This window comes from Castor canadensis, chromosome 1 (assembly GCF_047511655.1).
Source record: "Castor canadensis chromosome 1, mCasCan1.hap1v2, whole genome shotgun sequence".
Taxonomy (NCBI): Eukaryota; Metazoa; Chordata; class Mammalia; order Rodentia; family Castoridae; genus Castor; species Castor canadensis.
The window spans coordinates 32,407,175-32,428,057 of record NC_133386.1 but is presented as its reverse complement, the minus strand read 5'-3'; the positions used below and the strand labels follow the sequence as shown (position 1 = coordinate 32,428,057).

General features: G+C 36.4%; 1 protein-coding gene across 33 annotated transcripts in view; it reads right to left on the bottom strand.

Moving 5' to 3' along the window:
- Epb41l2 (erythrocyte membrane protein band 4.1 like 2) overlaps positions 1-20,883 on the bottom strand; it is a 199,187-nt gene that overhangs the window by 115,496 nt on the left and 62,808 nt on the right. The window contains exon 1 of one of the 33 annotated variants that reach the window (XM_074074685.1): positions 7,623-7,776. The exons of 31 other annotated variants lie outside the window; for them this stretch is intronic. The gene's annotated coding sequence lies outside the window, so the exon portion shown is untranslated. Of the gene's footprint in view, positions 1-7,454; positions 7,575-7,622; positions 7,777-20,883 lie in introns of those variants that run through there. One more of the 33 variants, XM_074074702.1, reaches the window with a different exon arrangement.

Below are 20,883 nucleotides of genomic sequence, written 5' to 3'. Positions count from 1 at the left end.
CTTGACAATATGTGGACAGTTCTAATTCAACCGTTTTCTAGATTTGACAAGACTAGCTTCATCAGCTATTGTCAAAACTAGATAGAGGATCTGTAGCACACCTTGCTGATATACACAATCACTTGCTTATGTTCATTTCCCCAAACAGCCACTAGCACAAGTGAAGATTCTCTTAATACCTATCTTCCATTCAAGCATAAAATATGAGAAAAAAAATAATAGTAACCCTCTGGGCTCCGGTGGCTCACTCCTGTAATCCTAGCTACTCAGAAGACAGAGATCAGGAAGACTGCAGTTTAAAGCCAGCCCAGGCATAATAGTTGGTGAGACCCTATCTCAAAAAACCCTATCACAAAAAATTGGGCTGGTGGAGTGGCTCAAGGTGAAGGCCCTGAGTTCAAGTCCCAGTACCGCAAAAAATTACACACACACACACACACACACACACACACACACACACAGAGTAACCTAATATAGGAGTGATTCAGCAGCTACCTAACTCTACTTGGGAAACAGTGGAGTGATGCTTCTTAAATGAAGCAACATTTAAAAAGAGGAGAAGTGTGGGGGCGGGATATCTGGAGAGGGAGAAAGAATTTTTTAAAAAGGTAGCCAGAATAGACTGCAAGGGCTGGGAGTATAATTCAGTGGTAGAAAGCATGTTTACCATGTGTGAGGCTCTGATTCAATCTCTAACACAAGACAGATAAGAAAGAAAGACAGAGGAAGGGAAAGGGAGAGAAAGAGGATATAGGAAGGAAGGAAGGGAAGGAGAGAGGGACAGGGAAAGGAAAAGAATGGACTACAAGTCCTTTTTCTTCTAGGCTTAGTTTTCTTAATTATCAGATGGTCTAGAGAATCCCATACTCTCTATTCAAATAAGTACAAATACATTTCAAAGAAAGTATTTATCAGTTTGTGCTATCTATATAGGAAGAATATAATAAACTATTGCGTACTTATTTTTAAAGGGAAATAAAAGACCAATAAGAAAGAAAATTTCTGTAAAGATAAAACTAACATCTGGTTGAAATTAAACACACACTTTTAAAAGATATGAACTACCAAGTCTTTGCTAGTTCAAGTTTAGACAAGATCAGGTTTCATGCAGATCATGCATTTCTTCTGCTCTTTCTCCTTTTTTAACAGAATACATATTTTATTCAATTGTCCTCCCCTATCCACATGTGTGCAAGACACTGGCTCTAGGATGGATCACAAGGGTAGGTTCTGGTGGTTGAGAGCAATCATGGAATCTCCCTCTTCTTGCCACGAAGACATGCAGAAAGTCTGTTGGTGGGCTTCTGGGAAAGGATTGCTCCTTCTCAAAAAAGACACAAGGAAGAGACATAAAGGTAGACCCCTTTGCTACTGCAAACAAAACTCTCAGAAATGCCACTGAATCCATTGAGGAAGAAAGCCTTAGAACATACTCACCCATAAGAGGAAGCACTAGCAAGTCTAAGAAAAAAAAAAAAGATCACCCCTTGATCATGCCACACATGGTCTGGTCCCATGTGGCTGAAATGGATTAGCCAAAGGTTTCTGTTACTTGCAGCTAAAAGCATCCTAATAGCTTCGGCATATTCTGAAGAAAGCATCAGAAAATAAGCCTTTAGAAATTAGGAGCACATAAAGATCTCAGGTCACTATTATTCCCCACTAACTTTTATGACCTTCACACTAAGAACCAAGGTTGTCAAAATTTGGGAGATTTTTCCACACATGCTTCATTTTTTAAAATCTAGTATGAGATAATATTAGTAGAACAAACCATTAATTCTTTAGCAATTCCAAATAGGAATGAAACAAAAAATAAAATCTTAACAGTTCAAAGTATAAGATTCTCTTTCTTAATATAGTGTAGAGAGGGGTATATCCAATAACAACCAAGGTAAGTGCTAACAATCTAACTTGTTGCAAAAAGCCTCTGCTGGTCTCATTAAAGACAGGTCAAAAGAGAGATCTCTGTCAAGCAAAGCTTTCTCCACAAACAACTAGGGCCACCTTAGTAATCAATACTGTTTCCTAAGTAAGAGCTACAAAGCCAAAAGCTGTGGATAAATCACTAAGGATCCCAATACTGGACATCATTATTCTCATACTCAAAAGTCATATAACTTTTATAATCTGGATCACTGGCCAATCCAACTGCACAAACCAGTAGAGATGTTGGAGACATCCAAAACCCTGCTGGCTCTTTATCAATTATACATGCTGAACTATGTGGCCAGAAATACTGGAGAACTGTATTTGTTCAAATTCATTCTCTCAAATGCAGTCCCAATTTTGTGTAATGGCCAGCACTGGAGCTACATTCTCTCTATGAGAAGTTATGCGTATTTGGATAAAATAGCACAGTGGTTTGGAGATCAAGTCTGAGAAACCAAATAGAACAGAATTAAAACTCTTGCTCTGCCTCTTATTGCTATATAACCATGAACTAGTTATTTAGCCTTGCTGAGTTTCAGCTTCTTCATTAAAAAAAAAAATAGATATACTATATACTTATTGGGTTGCTCTAAGGATTAAATTACATGCTACTTGTAAAGTAGCTGGCACAAAATAAATTGAGAATACATGGTGGGTCATTCAGCAACAGGGATGCTGTGAGAAAAGGGACTGTATCTGGTTGCTCACTAAAAGTAATAGCAATAATACAAAAAAATAACGATCATGATATCAGCTACTTGTTGAATACTGCGCTATAATCTCTGCATGTAGCAATTCCATTAATCGTCATAATCTTTTAAAGTAAGAACTAAAATTATTCCTAGGTGAAGAAGGTAAAAAGAGGATAAATGGCTTGCCCAAAACTACCCAACCAATAAATGGAAGAGTTAGGATTCAAATCCTGTCTGGTTCCAAGACCAATCCCAAAATGACTTCACTGTTATCAGCACCTAGCATGAGACCAGATAATAAGTTGTTTTATAACTGCTTTATAATCATTAGCAACATGTTCTGAATCTCTCTCCCCAGATAAATTTCACTGACTGTCAGTATGCTGGACTGGGTAAGTAAGTATCTTTCCTCATCTTTCAAAAGAAATGTTGGGTACTTTCATAACATATGCACCAAACATAACTATTACAGATGAAAGACTCTTCTATCAGTCTGAGAGGACACAAGTAGCAAGATTAGCCTTAATACGTAATTAAACCACTTGTCACTCAAAAATTTAGTAATTAAGATTCAGAAATTACCACTAGTTTGAGAAGAGTCATGTTTTGTTTTGTTTTTTTAAACTATCAGAAAGTCACACAGTGCTTCCTTCACTAGACATGCTGGTTAAACATTGAAAGTACAAATAAGTATCATGTTTTTTGAAGAGTACTAGTTCTCATTCTCAACTGTATTTGGTGGAGACATATTTGCTGTCTAGCTAAACTCAAATAACTTGAATAAAAAGTCAAATAAAGTAACACTGGTTATAATTGACTCAACATCAACAACCCAAAACAAATTTCATTTTTAATTGTCTAGGCTGATCAGCCCAATATAGGAAAATGTGGTTAAAAGATGAGCATGAAGTTAACAGAAAAAAGAAATAAAGGGGACAAAGAGATATAAAAGGATGTTCACTTAAGGCATAGTAAAAGAAATGCAGCTAAAACTTCCTAATGGAGACATCCAAAAGTTTAATCATGTAATCACTAAGCAAGGTTATGAGAGGCAGGGTCAATCTCAAACAGCTGCTATTGGAAGAGTCAATTGATACAGACCCCGTGGAAGTCAATTAGCCAACAGCTATCAACATTCCAAATGTGTATATACTTTAAACTAGTAATCCTACTTGTGGTGTTGGATCCTATAGATACATATACAGATATGTAAAATAATTATATAGACTGTTCATTCACTACAGCAATATTTACAACAGCAAAGGACCATCATCTGTCAACAGGAGACTTTATATCACATTCATACAACAGAACACTATACAGCTATGAAAGAAAAAATAAGAAAAATTTCTATTCCAGATAAGGAAATAAAGTCAAGTTACACCGTTGAGTTCAAAAAAATCAGATTCAGATAGTATACATGATCCACTACCTTTTAAGTTGAAAGCAAAGTGTGTTTGTAAAGAAACTAGGGAGGAATAAAATAGAGTAACACTGATTACAGGAAATGGTGCATGGCACTTGGTAAATGAGGTACAGAGGTTCAGATGTAGGAGACTAAGTTTTTACTGAGCTAAAGTTTTCATAAACTGAAGTACTTAAATGCTTTATTAGGAGAACAACATTTATGCAGTAAGTGAAAGCAGTTTGGCTGGCCTGCTTTCTTGGAGATAATCCAAATGCCTCAAGTGACTACTACAAGCAACCTTTCCGTCTCACACAGCTCTAGTCAAACAAATTAACAATATGAATACAGAAACCTTCCAGTCTATTCCAGCTCAGCAAAAGCATTAAGACAGCCAATAACAAAATTGTTTCCCCGGCATGTTAAGTTTAAAACTGTCTTTACATCAAAGAAACTGATTTCTGCTAGCCTCCAACTTACGTCCATATAGATTGCTTTCTTAAGGTAATACAAGCTCAATACCTAAGCTTTTAGAGCAATATCATTTTTAAAGATTATCAATTATTGAGAAAAATACATAGCTCCTGAGAAAACATATATGTTATCTTATCCTTCTGACTTCAGCGTGGAGCTGAAACAGAAAGGAGTCTTTCTCTAACAATAATATTGGTGTATATGCAGGCAAAAAAGTGATTATTCCTATTATATACTGTAAGAGTAGGAACAGGGCACTTGGAAATAAGAGTTTTCTGAAACTTGAGGACTTTTTTTTGTGGGGAGGGGGCGGTAACAGGGTTTGATCAGGGCCTCCAGCTTGCTAGGCAGGAGCTCAACCACTTGAGACACTCCACCAACCCTTTCTGTGTTTGGGTGTTTTCAAGATAGGGTCTCTGGAACTATTTGCCAGAGCTGGCTTCGAACCACAACCCTCTTGATCTCTGCCATCTGAGTACCTAGGATTACAGGCGTGAGCCGGGCACCCAGCCCAAGAACATTTAAAAAAAAAAAAAAGGACAAAATAGAAAGTGAGGATTCTTATTAAATGTGTAAGCTAATCACACATAAAACACCCCCAATGTCTTTCAGCAGCTTCCTCTTCATTTATAGGGAAAAGCAGACACAAACTGGCCTGACAAGTACAAGGATGTCATCATGTTTCCTGTCCACACCTCTTCCCTGCCCAACATCTGCTATTGTGCTCCCGTAATGAGGACGAAATGTTTGGGAGATGAATAAGTACATGTTCCCAGTGCAATGTTATGCATCCAGTAGCTTCTCAATTAGTATCATTTATGATGTTTCTAGTAACTGGGGGAGCATTTATTTGGACCACCATCATATAATGATCTATGAAAAAGAAAAACACACTAATGGGCAGTTTGTTCCAGTGAAATCACAACCAAAAAGAGCAAGGCCAACATCAACCATCTCCAGGTTCTAGGTAGTATACTTCTTCTGAGGTCATCCCAGCTATCCTAGTGTAAGATCCTCATCAAAGTCATACCCACTTGATATCAAGTGATAATCTACAACCAGTCTACTATGAATTCTGTGTAAATTCCCTCTAAATTCTGTATTTACAAAATAATAGCAGTGCTTTAGGACGTTCTTCCCAAATGAGCTAATGATAAATCCACCAAGGTTAACTGTACAGGATAAATGCACAGACTGCAGACGCTGCATTTTAATAGGTCATAAGACAAAACCTTGTCAAACTCAATCAACTCGCCACACTATGACAAGTCCACCAAGCTGTAGCCTACCCTGAGCTCATACTTTCAAATCCTCTTCTCTGTAAGCTTTGGAACGCTGCAGTGGGCAGACATAAATACTTAAATCTTGTTTAAACACAGAATTCAGTTTTAAAATTTTGATCATTAGTACTTTTGCCAGTTTCACATATTTATAGCACTACCAAAGAGTTATACCAATGCAGAGTATGTATTGTAAAAAATAAATAAATAAATAAAACTGTAAGTTGAATGATTCTTACAGCTTGGGTAAACAAATCCAAAGTCTGACACCAGTTCACAGGTCGGTCCATCAGCAGTGTTAGAATTATGGACCTTCCAGGCCTGGAGTTATTACAACTTTCCCTTCGGTGGGAAAAACTGTTTTAACTACAGTGGAATTACAGACATGCCATTTAGAATGCTATAAAGCCTTTTTTTTTTTTTTAAGTATGCGTACTGTGAGCACAGTAATTCAGTTCAGAACTACCTTACTTAATAAAAACTTCAAATAACTACTATTACGTGGTGGTAGCTACAAGTTTCTACTTCAGTTAAATGTATTCTTGGAGGTAAACTTCTAGAAGCTCAACATTTGAAGAAATGATTTGGCAGAGGACCCTGCTAGAAAATATGCCAGGCATTCAACCTTCAGCATCCAGAAAAAAAAAAAAAGGAGCAAATCTAATGTCAAAGTTTAAACTTTTGTGATCCTGCCATAATGCTAAATCATTGATATACCATATAATCTTCACAAGAACATTACAAAACAGAAAGGGGGCAAGTGGCAAGCAATATCACTAGCATCACCTCAACAGCTACCCTATATTCGCTCCCCACACTCAATTTGCCAATAATTTGAAGAGACAATTCTTGTGTGTTGGAACAACAAATGAAAAACATAAATTTCTCAAATACACATGTACCCCAAATACCATAACTACTTCAGGGTGTTCCCTGCAGTGTCAACAAGTAAAGAAGAAATTTTAAAGATCATCTGCTAAAGAGGTACTACTTTTTATTTTGTTAGGAAGCAGCACTGAAACAGGTTTTTTTTTTTTTTGAAGGAAGATTTTGTTGCAAATTTAATGTCAGACTTTGGGTGACACTGAGTTTTCACATTTCTTTAATATGACAAGGTTAAATATTCAGTAATAAAAGAGGCTGACACCTATCTTTATTTGAACAATATTTACTTAAAATGGTAACATCTAAACAATGTACAGTTCTTGATAAATGTTATGGCTACTAAACTTAAAAATGCTAAAAATTATGAATTTAAACATTCACCAGCTATAGTACTTCTTTTAATGAAATGAATTAAGGTGAAAATGAATGAAATCTGTCATCCTTTAACATGCTAAAAAAATAATTACACAATTAACTTTACATAAGCTTTACAATGCTCTAGGAAATAATTAACTTTCATATAGTTTATCATACTGTAACACTGGAAAAAATCAGTTGTGAAACAGTAGGACAAGGACAAATATATAAAAATAAACCAATCAGCTTCATTATTCTCATAGGTCAAATCTTGAAACAGCTATTATGTTAAAGATAATCTGCCAAAATTCAGTATTTGTCTATAAAAATGCAAACAAGTGATCTAAAATTAAACTCTGGCAACTTTAAAAAAAAATTTTTTTTCATAGGACCTGAGTCAAATAGAACTTTGTCACAGAGTACACATACCCAGATTCCATTTACTCAATACATTAGTATTTTCCAAATTTCCAGTCTTCTGGAAGACTAATCACACTTAGCAAACTTCCTTCACTAACAGAAACAAACAAGCATATGCCACAAAACTCAACTGCCCAAAAGAAATGTTCAGAAAGAATCTCCCCTGGGTGTACATACGCAGCCTTCAAGTACACCCAGCCCACTGTCTGCTGGTTCCTTTAGTCTTCCGATGGAGATCGGGGAAAGCTGATAGAAACCCAATGTCCAAGGGCTTAATGAGCAAAACCGGCCCCACCCAAGTCAGACCCCGCAGGAGAAGGGCATGCTCAGTAGAAAAGCCCAGCTTGGTTCCAAGTCACTTCATTCCTCGGCTAGAAAATTCACATGGTTCACAGAAAACAGTCAGTTTCCTGCTGCCTGATCTATCCAAATAAAGAGTCCTCCTACATAAGGGCTGTTTTTAATGACAACACTGTATTCATATAATTTTTGTAATTTTACTGAGATTTTTTTTTCTCACTTAGCTTTTATGGTAACGATTTTTGCTTTGCTTTGGATTTCTCTCAACTTTGTTTTTATTTTTTCCTCATTTTAATCTCCCCAATGAACAGTTGCCAAAAGTATATATATACAGCATATAATCAAATCACCTTTAATTATTTACTACCAACTGTAGTAAAATACATTTTCAGATCTAGAAAAACCACACATATACATGCCTCAGTTTTCAATATATAAAGATGGCATGCCTATTTTGACTCATTTGTATAATGTCTATTCATTTACATCATATATAAAAATGGACACTTGTTTTAACCTAGAGCGTGTATACCATGATATAGGTATAAAGCTGGTAAGTCCCTGATTGATATTGTCAATTCTAAATTGAGATATGACTGAAAGTAAGATAATCTTAAATCCATCTGTCATGTGAAAGCCAAGTAAAAGTAAAGTCACTAAAGGAAAATGTGTCAATTCTAAGATCCAAAACAATCTGCGAAATAACTAGCCTTCCTTAATTCTATAGTGCTAACCCAAATGTCATCTACCAAACAGTACAGAAAAGGTAAAATTTCCTTTATAAGATGACTTAGTCACAGTAAGTTCCAGTAGCAACTCCAAAAAGATCAGTCTCTATCAAAATGCACAAATAAGAAACTTTTTATAAAGTCATTTACATAATGAAAATGAACTTCATTATTTACCATAAAGTTTTCCCTGGATCACAAAATGGCATTCTGCTCAGTTTTTAGTAGAGCCAATTTTATTAGATTCAGAATATCATCCTTTATTCACATTAAGTTATTCCTACTTTTTTAGATAAACATCTTTAATAAATATTGGTACTATGATTGCAAATTTGTTATAATATACTTACTTGGAAAATAGTATTGGCTCCAGACATTGTTTTGAAACACACTGCACTATGGAATCCTGAAGTGTGAGAAACACTGACCTGTATAGCACTGGCTCCAAATGAACTGAATACTGGTAGATCTCCAAGCTCCAGCTCAGATACTTCTTATCATCCCTGTGCCTACTGACCTCTTCTCTTAACCTCCTACTGCTATGGATTTAACTGTGCATTCCCTCTCCTCCAAAAATTCCTGTGTTGAACTTAATTCCTAATGTGATGGCATGTGGAGTTGGGGGCTTTAGGAGATAATGAAGTTTAGATGAGGTTGTAAGAATGAGACCCTTGATGGAACTAAAGCCCTCACAAGAACAGACACCAGAGGACTTATGCAAGTTTGCTTACTGTCTCTCTTTAGCTTTCCTTCTCCTCCCATTTCAACAAGATGACAGCCATCGACGAACCAGAAGAGCCCTAACCAGAAACCCAGACGACACTTTAACTTAAGACTTCCAGGCTCCAGAACAGTGAGAAAATAAATCTCTATTGCTTAAACCACCCAGTCTATGGTATCTTGTTATGGGAGCCTGAGCCTTTTTTTCTCCCTCCTTGACAGACCCGGGGTTTGAACTCAGGGTTTCTCTCTTACTAGGTAGATACTCTATCACTTGAACCATGCCCCCAGACCTTTTTTGCTTTAGTTGTTTTTCAGGTAGTCTCACACTTTTTGCCCAGGGTCAGTCTCAGACAGTAATCCTCCTACCTATGCCTCCCCAGTAGCTAAGATTACAGGTGTGAACATAATTGTAGAACCCAGTGCACTGGCTTTAAAAGTAAAGACCTGTTTCATGAGACATCTGGATCTCATAGTTTAAACAGAGGTTAAGAGAAATAAGAAACATAGTGAGTTTTGTGGCACTGTGATTTAGAAATCAAACCCAAAGAAATTAAAAGAACTCACACATCCAGTAAGTGGCAGAACCAAAATGTACACCAATTTGGTCCGCTTCAAGGTCAGGGAACCTTTTTGTCTCTATAACCTTTATTTTAACATCCTTGTTTTCCATATAAGTAAAATGAAGCCAGAGAAATGAAATAACTTGTATAAATTTATCCAGTGATTTATAAGCAGAGAAATAAACAGCTCAGGTCCAATGCCACTTAAAATTATTTCCAGTGAGATTTTTAAACACATTCAAGTGCACAAAGCTGAAATACCCACAATGGTCTTAGTACAAAAAAAATTGTTAATATGGGTTTATATCTATTGTATGTATCTTGAGAAAAATCAAAGAAGGTCCTATTTTGATATATCATCATAAAACGAAATTTGAAGGTTTATCCTCAGAACTTTTTTAATATTCAAGGGAATTGGTTGTTAGGGTGAGAAATATTTCCCTTTTTCTGTGCCGTTTTATCTTAAACCTAGGGTAACTACTTAACTTTTTAAACTGTCTTATCTCTGATTTATTTATTTGTCTATTTCATTTAAAATAAAATTAAATAAAACGTAGAAGAGCCAATTATCTGAAGGGGTCAACGCATCGCTCCAAAACCATAAGGAACACAAACCCTGACTCACAAACAAAATTGTCAGTGCCACAGAAATGACAATGAGTAAGACAAGAATTCCTTTCAGCTGGTCCATCTCTATTTAGCCAGCCTCATCTAAAGAGGTCATTTGTCCCACCAGGAAAAAAAGAAGCAGACAATGTAATTTCCTGGCATAATCCTAAATCCATGAAAGAAGTTCTCAGAAATTATCTTTTTAGTATTATTCTACTGATTTTTATAAGGACTCCAATCTTCCCATCTACCAATCACCATGCAAGACTACACTTCCTGAACCACATGACAAAGTTTTACAACTCTTCAAAAGAATGAACTTAGCCAGACACCAGCAGCTCACGCCTGTAATCCTAGCTACTTGGGAGGCAGAGATCAGGAGGATTACGGTTTAAAGCCATTCCAGGGGAAATAGTTCATAAGACCCTATCTCGGAAAAAAAAAACCAGAAAACAGGGTTGGAAGAATGGGCTCAAGTACTTGCAGGCAGTAGAGTGCCTGCCTAGCAAGTGTGAAGCCCCGAGTTCAAACCCCAGAACCACCCAAAAAAATAAAAGGATTAACTTCAGCTAGTTGTTAAAATTTTCTGAAAGTCTATACTTCATAGAATCGTTGCTACCACTGTATCTGATATCAGCAGAAAGGAGAGGGAAAAGAAACTTTTTTTTTCCACTACTACCTTGGCTCCAGGGCACAAATTCTACACTGACCATATAACCATCATAGTTTAACTTCCCTCAGGCTCTAAATCCAGAATAATCTGAGGATGAGTCATCTACAAAATTTCTTCTCTACTAAACACTTTAGCAATGTTAGATTCACATGTTCAATTATATCATAATTATATTTCTTAAAATGTATTATTAGAAATCATTACAGACTCTGGGAAATATACTGTATGACCCTAGATTTTTATAAGGGGTATGGAGAGAAAGTAGGAGCAGGTTGGCAAGAAGAAAACAAAAGAACAAAGGAATAAAAATCTGTAATCAAAAAGTTACTGTTGTATAAACATCTATAAAGTAGGACAAAGGTCTCAACACATCTTTTTCTTTTTTAATTAACCACAAAAGTCAAAAGCATCACTTTTTAAATTATACAATCAGACTAATCCAGCAGGTACTTAATAGTGTCTTTTTCTAATTTATGGCCATCAAAAGTCAAAATTACAACAAATTCAATTTAAAGATCTTAATTAGCTTAGTTTTGAAGGGGGAGGGGAACAATTCTAGAACTGGGTAACACCTCATTCTATAGAATGAATGTTCCAACAAGCTAAGCACAGAGGAGATTGGCTTTACAGAAACAATAAAAGGGCTAAACAAAGCAGAAACAGAGCAAAAAAAATGAATTGGTCCTCTCAAAGTTACTTTATAGAGTTAAACCACAGGGAATTTCCTCAATATACGAGGGTTTTTGTGGTTTGTTTGTGTTTGGTTTTGAAAACCAGACCATTTCAGAATTCAATTAGATTACATGGCCCCTAGCCTAGAACTCCATTCTGGTTTTAGTGTGATCTGCTACAGGCTAGTCCAAAAAACATTTACCAAGTTCCTCCTTTGCATTAGACACTGGCCCAGTCCCTAAGGACCTAGGGAAGATTCTTTCCCTAATAGTCTGGAGGGAATTCACAGTACAGCAGGGAAGACAACACATAAACAAATCATTATGCCACATGTGATAAGAGTTCTAAGAAAGACACAGGAAGGCACAGCAGAAGTGGTCAACTCCCTTGGGAAGACATTAAATGCTTGCAATGTTTAGGCTCACTCTCATACTCTAAATGAGCAGTTTCTGGGAGGTAATCGTGTCACCTACGTTGCCTTAAAGATTAAAGAAATAAAAACTAAACTACCTATCACAAAGGCCACTACATACAAAGCAAAAACAAAAACTATAATACCCTACATATGAGAGATTAAAATGGAATTTCTATAGAATCAAGGAAGTTTAGAGCCAAAAGAAAGCTCAGTTTTCATGTGCTCTACCCTTTGCCTTTAATAAATAGGGACTCTGAGGCTTAGAAGTTAGGTTATTTATCCAGATTTCATCGTGAATTAGTGGCAGATCTGGCCGGGCTAGATGTCAGATTATAAGTAACTATGCAAATTCCTTCCCTGTTACAGACTGCCTTGCCTGGGTAAGGAGGAAAGAAGAAGACCACTGTGAAGGAGAAAAAAGGGAACTGAAACAAACAACCCTGAGACCAGAAGTTCAGCAGACCTAAAATGCTCCCCCAACTTTGATCCAACCTGAAAAATCCTATATCCAAGAAAAATCCTATAGATCATCCTCCTTCCCAAAAAACTAAAGGGGCCACTGCCAAAAAAATTATCTACTCTTTCCAACCTGAAGGAATATTAAACTTAGACAGATAATATTCTCATGTTGCCATTTAGCTAACTACATCTATAAAATGAAGGAGAATCACTATGACAGCTGCTGATAAAGGGCTAAATACTAAAATGAATGCAAGTTACAATTAAACACAGAATTTCAATGGTCAAAAATTTCACCTAGCTTTTCCCTTAAAAGGTTGAATGCATTACTATGCTTAATTGTACCTTTTAAAATCAAACATTAACATATAGTATTCTCCTACTGATCTATCATTTTCCTCAGTTTGTGGAAGGAAAACTGCTTTCCCACCCTAACCTACGTCCCATAATTTTCCTTCATTCTTTTCTCTCCTGGCTTCTAAAACAGACGAAAGGCCCTAAATTAGAACCATGCAAACATAAGACATGTCAACATAAGGCTCATATGAATGTTATATGAAGTTGAACACTGCTCCTCGGGAAAGCTAGGGAAATGTTAAGGTGTATGTAATAAGCAGTGCCCAGCTTCAAATGGAGGGCATCTTGAGGAAGTGCAACCCCATCTGGGGCTCTCTTCACTTCAGCTGGATCACTGTTACTCTTCTGCCTGCATATGCAATCTGCAGTGTTCTGAGCACTTGTTTGAGAACCCACCAGTGTGCTTCTAATTCTTTATAGCTTTATTAGCTCTCCATAATTTAAAACTGTACTCTGGGGCCTGGTGCAGTGTCTCAAGTGGTAGAGCACTAAAAGCCCAGAATGCAAATCCTAGTACCACCAAAAGTACTCTGCTCACATCTTTCTGTAGTTCACTTCTAAAACTTCACACTACAAATATGAGGGAATTATGGAAGAAAACCCTAACCACAAGCACTAATATGTTCTCAATCCACAGCCCCATCTACCCAAAACAACACCCAACAATCAGGCCAGCATACTCACCTTGGCCTTGTTATATGAGATCTTGATTTTAGCTCTGTACTTTTGGGTTTGCTAAGGTTTACTCATCCCATGAGGAACTTCTCATTGCTTGCTGTTAGCTGTTGAGCATACAAACCTGAGTAAAATGTGGCTCCATCAGTGTAAAAGAAGGGTATTTGACTAAATGAATATATTACAAAGAGGATAAAAGCTACAATGTAGGCATAAACAATTTAGCAATAGATATGGGAAGAATGCTTCCCAAGGTGACATTTGAACTGACCTTGAAGGATAAGAAGACACTCACTGGACAGATTATAAGTGGGTATAAGTACACTCCTCAGTGTGGGAACAGTAAGAGAAGTACACAGAGTCATTAAAGATAAATGGGTTGTAAAGAACGATGAGTATCTACCTCATCTGCCTGGAACACAGGGTAGGGAGTAGAGACGGGAAAAGGGAAGCAACAGCCAAACAATGCATGATCATATGCTAAACTCAGATATTTTCACTCTATCTTGTAGGCAATGGAAAACAATATTAACTTTGTATTTCTGGAGGATTACTTTGGCAGCCATGTGAAAACAAATGATACAATGAAAGGAAACTAGTTAAGCTGATGCTCCAATGATCCAGGAGACTAAGAGCAACAAAAACGCAAATAAAGAGAGTACATAAATATTTAACAGCCAAAATGAACAGGACTTAATAGTGAATTCGATCATGAAGAACAAAATTTTCAGGTTCTGGAACTCAAATCTGAAACAGGACTTCCAAAAAGAGTAAGAAATAAGCATGAAGGAAAAAAAAGCTTTCTCTTTCATGGCATTTGGACAGAAGTACCTATGTGATATGCAGGTGGAAAATGGGAAGGCTGAATAGAGATGTGTATCAGACTTAGAACTACCTGATCAACATTGTTACCATAGGTGAATGAAAACCCCAGGCAAAATACAGTTAGGAAAAATGCTCATACCCAGGCAGAGAGAGAAAGCAACCTGTCAAGAATCAGCATAAACAGCCAAAAAAAAAAAAGTTCTGGCAAAGGAAGACAAGCTAAAAGAGTGGCCAACAGGGACAGACATTGCTACAGGTACCAATAAGGGTTAAAAACTGTCATAAGATTGCTGTTAACCTGAAAGAGCAAGCTCAGAGGGAGAAAAAAACCAAATGGCAAAAGAAAAAATTATTTCAAAGGAGTGTTAGAGGAAATGAGTATACATTAAATTCTAAAGTCTATCAGTGAGGAAAAGGTAGAAAAAGAGTAAGTAATAACTACCAAAAATTTAGGGTTGGGGAAAGAAAAGGGAAGTTTGAGTTGTTTTGTTTGATGCAGGGTTTTTTGTGGAAGAAACAGAAAGTAGAGAGAGGTTCAAGACACAAAGAAAAAAGAAAGGAAAATGGGCAGCAAGTAATTCAGAAAATATGAAGAAAAACAGATCAAATCCACAAAAGAGAATTTAACACTAGGTAGCAAGAAGAACATCCTTACCCTAGAGACCAAAGGAAAAGTAATGAGAAACACAAATGGTCTGGGAAAGGAAAGAGTTTAGGAAACTAGAAAGGTAGGAATGAACCTGAACTCCCATTCCCCACCTTAAATGACTTTGAAGCCTTTAAAAAGGCTGGAGCCATTACCCCCCAACTCCCCTTCTTTAAAAATAATATCACCAAGGGGTCTTCTATATAATATATAAACAACTGGTCAGTCATTGAACCTGTGAATTAATTATTGCTAAATTAAACCTCTAGGCCTGGAACAGAAATAGCACACCAACCTAGCTAATGATGACAGTCACAACACAAATTAAATCCAGGGAAAGAAAACAGGTGACTAAAACCACCAACAGGCCTATAAAGAACTTAGTTGTACAGTACCAAGTGGAACAATCAGAAGAAGAAAAAGGGATCAAAACCACTTTCCTCAAAAAAGTAATTCAATACAGGATTCAGAGAGAAATGAAAAAATGGATACCCAGTTCCTGACCCCAACAAAACAATGATAAACAATACTAAGGAACCTAGCGATACCCACAAAAACACCCTCAAAGAAGAAATCTTGCAAGAAATCACTGAGAATTTCATGGAGAAGAAATGTACAAGATGCACTCAGGAAATTGCAAGACACCAAAAATAAAAGAACATGAAAAGACACAGAAACAAATAAATTAACTCAGAGGCACCTTAAATAAACACCAGCGTGAAACAGAGGACACTATAAATAGACAGATAAATGAATTAAAGATGAAAATAAAAACATTAAAGAGGAGGTGACCAAAGATACAGAAAACCTCAGAAAAAAGAATCAAATAGAAACAAAGACACAGTGAAAGGCTACTCGAGCAGACTAGAACAAGTGGAAGACAGAATCTCAGAACTCAAAGATAAAATAGAAATTAAAGAAAAACCTGAAGAAATGTTAGTCAAACAACTCAAGAGCTGAGAAGGAATATGCAAGAACTCACTGACTCCATCAAAAGACCAAACCTGAGAATCATGTGTACTGAGAAGGAGAAGAGGTCCAAACAAAAGGGATTCATAACATATTCAATAAAATAATAACAGAAAATTTCCCAAATCTTGAGAAAGTTATGCCCATTCAGGACACCAAACAGACTTGACCAAAATAGAACCTCCCCATGGCTTATTATCATCAAAACATCAGAGAATAGAGAAAGAATACTGAAGGCTGTAGAAAGAAAAAACAAATAATATATAAAGTTAAACCCATCAAAATCATAGCAGATTTCTCAACAGAAACCTTAAAAGCAAGAAGGGCATGGAGTGAGGTATTTTAGGCATTGAATGAAAATAACTTCAACCCTAGGATACTCTACCCAGCAAAATTATCACTTAAAATAGATGGGGCAATAAAAATCTTCCATGAAAACAATATATGACTATCAAGCCACCACTACAGAAGTCTCTACAAGGAATTCTGCACACAGAAGATGAAAGAAAACAAGAGGACAAGAAGTATCAACCACAAGAGAAAAGACAAGGAATCAAAGAGTAACACTGATTCAGCTGCACACAATCAAACCCTTAAACAACAAAAACAACAAAATGGCAGGAATCACCACATACCTATCAATACTAACAATGAATGTCAACATTCAACTTCCCCATCAAAACACACCTTTGGCAAACTGATTAAAAAGGAAGATTGTTGTTTACTGGAGACCAAGCATATTGATAGAAACAAACATGGGCAAAGGGTGAAAGGCTAGAAGATTTACTAAGCCAATGGCCCCCAAAACAGGCAGGAGTAGCAATACTTATATCTGACAAAGTAGATTTCAAACTTACATTGATCAAATGAGGTAAAGAAGGACACTTCATATTAATAAAAGGGGAAATACACCAAAAGGAAATAACAATTATCAATCTATATGCACCCAATGTCAATGCACCCAATTTCATCAAACATACTGTGAGGACTTAAAACCACCTACAGACTCTAACAGAGTGGTAGTGGAAGACTTTAATACCCCTCTATCACCAATAGAGGGGTCATACAAACAAAAAAAATCAATAAAGAAATTCTAGAACTAAATCACACCAAAGATCAAATGGACCTAAGCTGATGTCTACAGAATATTTTATTCAACTTCTGCACAATACACATTCTTCTCACCAGCCCATGGAACTTTCTTCAAAACTGATCATCTCTTAGGGCACAAAGCAAGCCTTAGCAAATATAAGAAAAGAGCAATAATCCCCTGCATTCCATCTGATCACAATGCATTAAAACTAGAACTCAACAACTAAAACAACAAGCAGAAAATACACAAACACTTGGAAGCTGAATAACACATTACTCAATGATCAGTGGGTCATAGATGAAATAAAAGAGAAAATCAAAAGTTCCTGGAAGTAAATGAAAATGAAAATATGACCTACAAGAACCTATGGGACATAGCAAAGGCAGTCCTCAGAGGAAAGTTTATAGCCATGAGTATATATATTAATATTATATATATCCTTATCTCAACCAGCAAAACCCCTTGTTCCTTCCTATTATTGCTTATACTCTCTCTACAACAAAATTAGAGATAAGGGCAAAATAGTTTCTGCTGGGTATTGAGGGGGGGGAGCGGGAGGGGGTGGAGTGGGTGGTAAGGGAGGGGGTGGGGGCAGGGGGGGAGAAATGAACCAAGCCTTGTATGCACATATGAATAATAAAAGAAAAATGAAAAAAAAAATTATAGCATATTAATCACCTACATGAACTTTTTATGAGTTCCATCTTTTTTTACACTTAAGACCTACTCGTATATTTTGTTACCTTTTAAACATTGAGGTTTCATGCCTTTTTTTTTGGAACAGACCTTTAGGACAAACCTACAAAATTCCTTTTTTTCATCCAAAAACATTTTCTTTCCCCTTTAACTTTTTTCCCCCAAAAAATATACCCAATACCTTCCTACATCCTTTCTACTTGTTGACTCTTTTTTTGTCTCTTTTTTAACTTGTATTTTAAAATACCTTTTATAAAACTTTTAAATCTGAATAAAATTTTTTTCACTAAGAAAAAAAAAAAAGGACAGAACAATCTCAAATAAATGACCTAATGCTACATCTCAAGCTCCTAGAAAAACAAGTAAAACCCAAATCAAGCAGAAGGAGAGGAATAACAAAAATAAGGGCCAAATTAATGAAATAGAGACCAAAAGAACCATACAAAGAATCAACAAAACAAAAAGCTGGTTCTTTGAAAAAATAAACAAGATTGACAAACCCCTGGCAAATCTGACTAAAAAGAGGAGGGAAAAGACCAAAATCAGTAAAATCAGAAACAAAAAAAGGGGAAATAACAACAAACGCCAAGGAAATCCAAGGAATCATCAGAGACTACTTTGAGAACCTATATTCCAATGAATTGGAAAATCTTGAAGAAATGGACAAATTTCTAGATACTTATGACCATCCAAAACTGAACCAAGAGGATATTAATCAACTGACTAGATCTATAACACAAAATGAAATTGAAGAAGCAATAAAGAGTCTCCCAAAAAAGAAAAGTCCAGGACCTGACAGATTCTCTGCTGAATTCTATCATACCTTTAAAGAAGAACCAATACCAACCCTCCTTAAAACTTTTCCAGGAAATAGGAAGGGAAGGAATACTGCCTAACTCATTCTATGAAGACAATATGACACTCATCCCAAAACCAGACAAAGACACATCTAAAAAGGAGAACTATAGGCCAATCTCCTTAATGAACATCAATGCAAAAATGCTCAATAAAATAATGGCAAACCAAATCCAAAAACATATCAGAAAGATCATTCATCATGACCAAGATGGCTTCATCCCAGGGAGGAGGGGTGGTTCAACATAAGCAAATAAATAAATGTAATACAGCACACTAATAGAAGCAAAGACAAAAACCACTTGATTATCTCAACAGATGCAGAAAGAACCTTTGAAAAGATTCAACACCACTTCATGATAAAAGCCTTAAGAAAACTAGGAATAGAAGGAATGTGCCTCAACATTATAAAGGCTATATATGACAAATCTATAGCCAACATCATACTTAATGGAGAAAAACTGAATCCATTTAAACCTCAAATCAGGAAGGGGACAAGGGTGCCCATTCTCCCCACTCCTATTCAACATAGTCCTGGAATTCCTAACCAGAGCACTAAGGCAAGAAGAAGTAATAAAAAAAGATTACAAACAGGTAAAAAACTGTCAAAGTATCCCTATTTATAGATGACATGATTCTATACCTCAAAGACCCAAAAACTCCTAGACACTATAAACAGCTTCAGTAATGTAGCAGATACAAAGTCAACTTATAAAAATCAGTAGCCTTTCTATACACCAACAATGAACAAATAGAGAAAGAATATAGGAAAACAATTCCATTTACAACAGCCTCAAAAAAAAAAAATCAAATGCCTAGGAGTAAACTTAACAAAGGATGTAAATGAACTCTATAAGGAGAACTACAAACCTCTGAAGAAAGAGACTGAGGAAGACTATAGAAGATGGAACGATCTCCCATGCTCATAGATTGGTAGAATCAACATAGTAAAAATGGTTATACTACCAAAAGCAATCTATACATTCAATGCAATTCCCATCAAAATCCCAATGACATTCATTACAGAGATTGAAAAATCTATCCTAAAGTTCATTTGGAAACCCAAGAGACCACGAATAGACAAGGCAATACTCAGCAAAAAGATGAATACTATAGGTATCATAATACCCCATTTCAAACCATATTACAGAGCCATAGCAATAAAAAAAAGCATGGTACTAGCATGAAAACCAGTGGAACAGAATCGAGGACCAAATATGAATCCACACAGCTATGCCCACCTTATTTTTGACAATGGCACCAAAAACAAACAATGAATAGACAGCATCTTCCACAAATGATGCTGGGAAAAGTGGTTATCTGCCTGCAGAATACTGAAACTAGAGCCATGCCTATCACCTTGTTCTAGTATCAACTCAAAGTGGATTAAGGACCTTAATATTAGACCCAAAACTCTGAAGTTAGTACAGGAAAGAGCAGGGACTACTCCAGAAACAATAGGTACAGGCAAAGAATTCCTCAGCAGAACTCTAGCAGCCCAGCAACTAAGAGAAAGGATGAACAAATGGGACTACATGGAATTAAAAACTTCTGCATGACAAAAGGTATGGTCTGTAAACTGAAGAGACCACCCACAGAGTGGGAGAAAATATTTGCTAGCTATACATCAGACAAAGGACTGATAACCAGAATATATAGGGAGCTTAAAAAACTAAAGTTCCCCAAAATCAATGAAGCAATAAAGAAGTAGGCAACTGAACCAAACAGAACTTTTTCTTTTTTTTTTCCTTTTCATTTATTCATATGTGCATACATGTTTGGGTCATTTCTCCCCCCCAACCCCTAAACAAGAACTTTTCAAAGGAAGAAATCCAAATGGCCAAAAAACACATGAAAAAAAATACTCACCATCCCTGGCCACAAAGGAAATGCAAGTCAAAACTATACTAAGATTCCATCTCACTCCTATTAGAACAGCTATCATCAAAAACACCAACGACAACAAATGTTGGTGAGGATGCAGGGGAAAAAGGAACTTTTCCCACTGCATTTCCCACTGCTGGTGGGAATGTAAGCTAGTACAATCCCTTTGGAAAACAATATGGAGGCTTCTTAAAAAACTAAACATAGATCTGCCATATGATCCAGCAATACCTCTCCTGGGGATATACCCAAAGGAATGTGACTTAGGTTATTCAGAGGCACCTGCACAGCCATGTGTA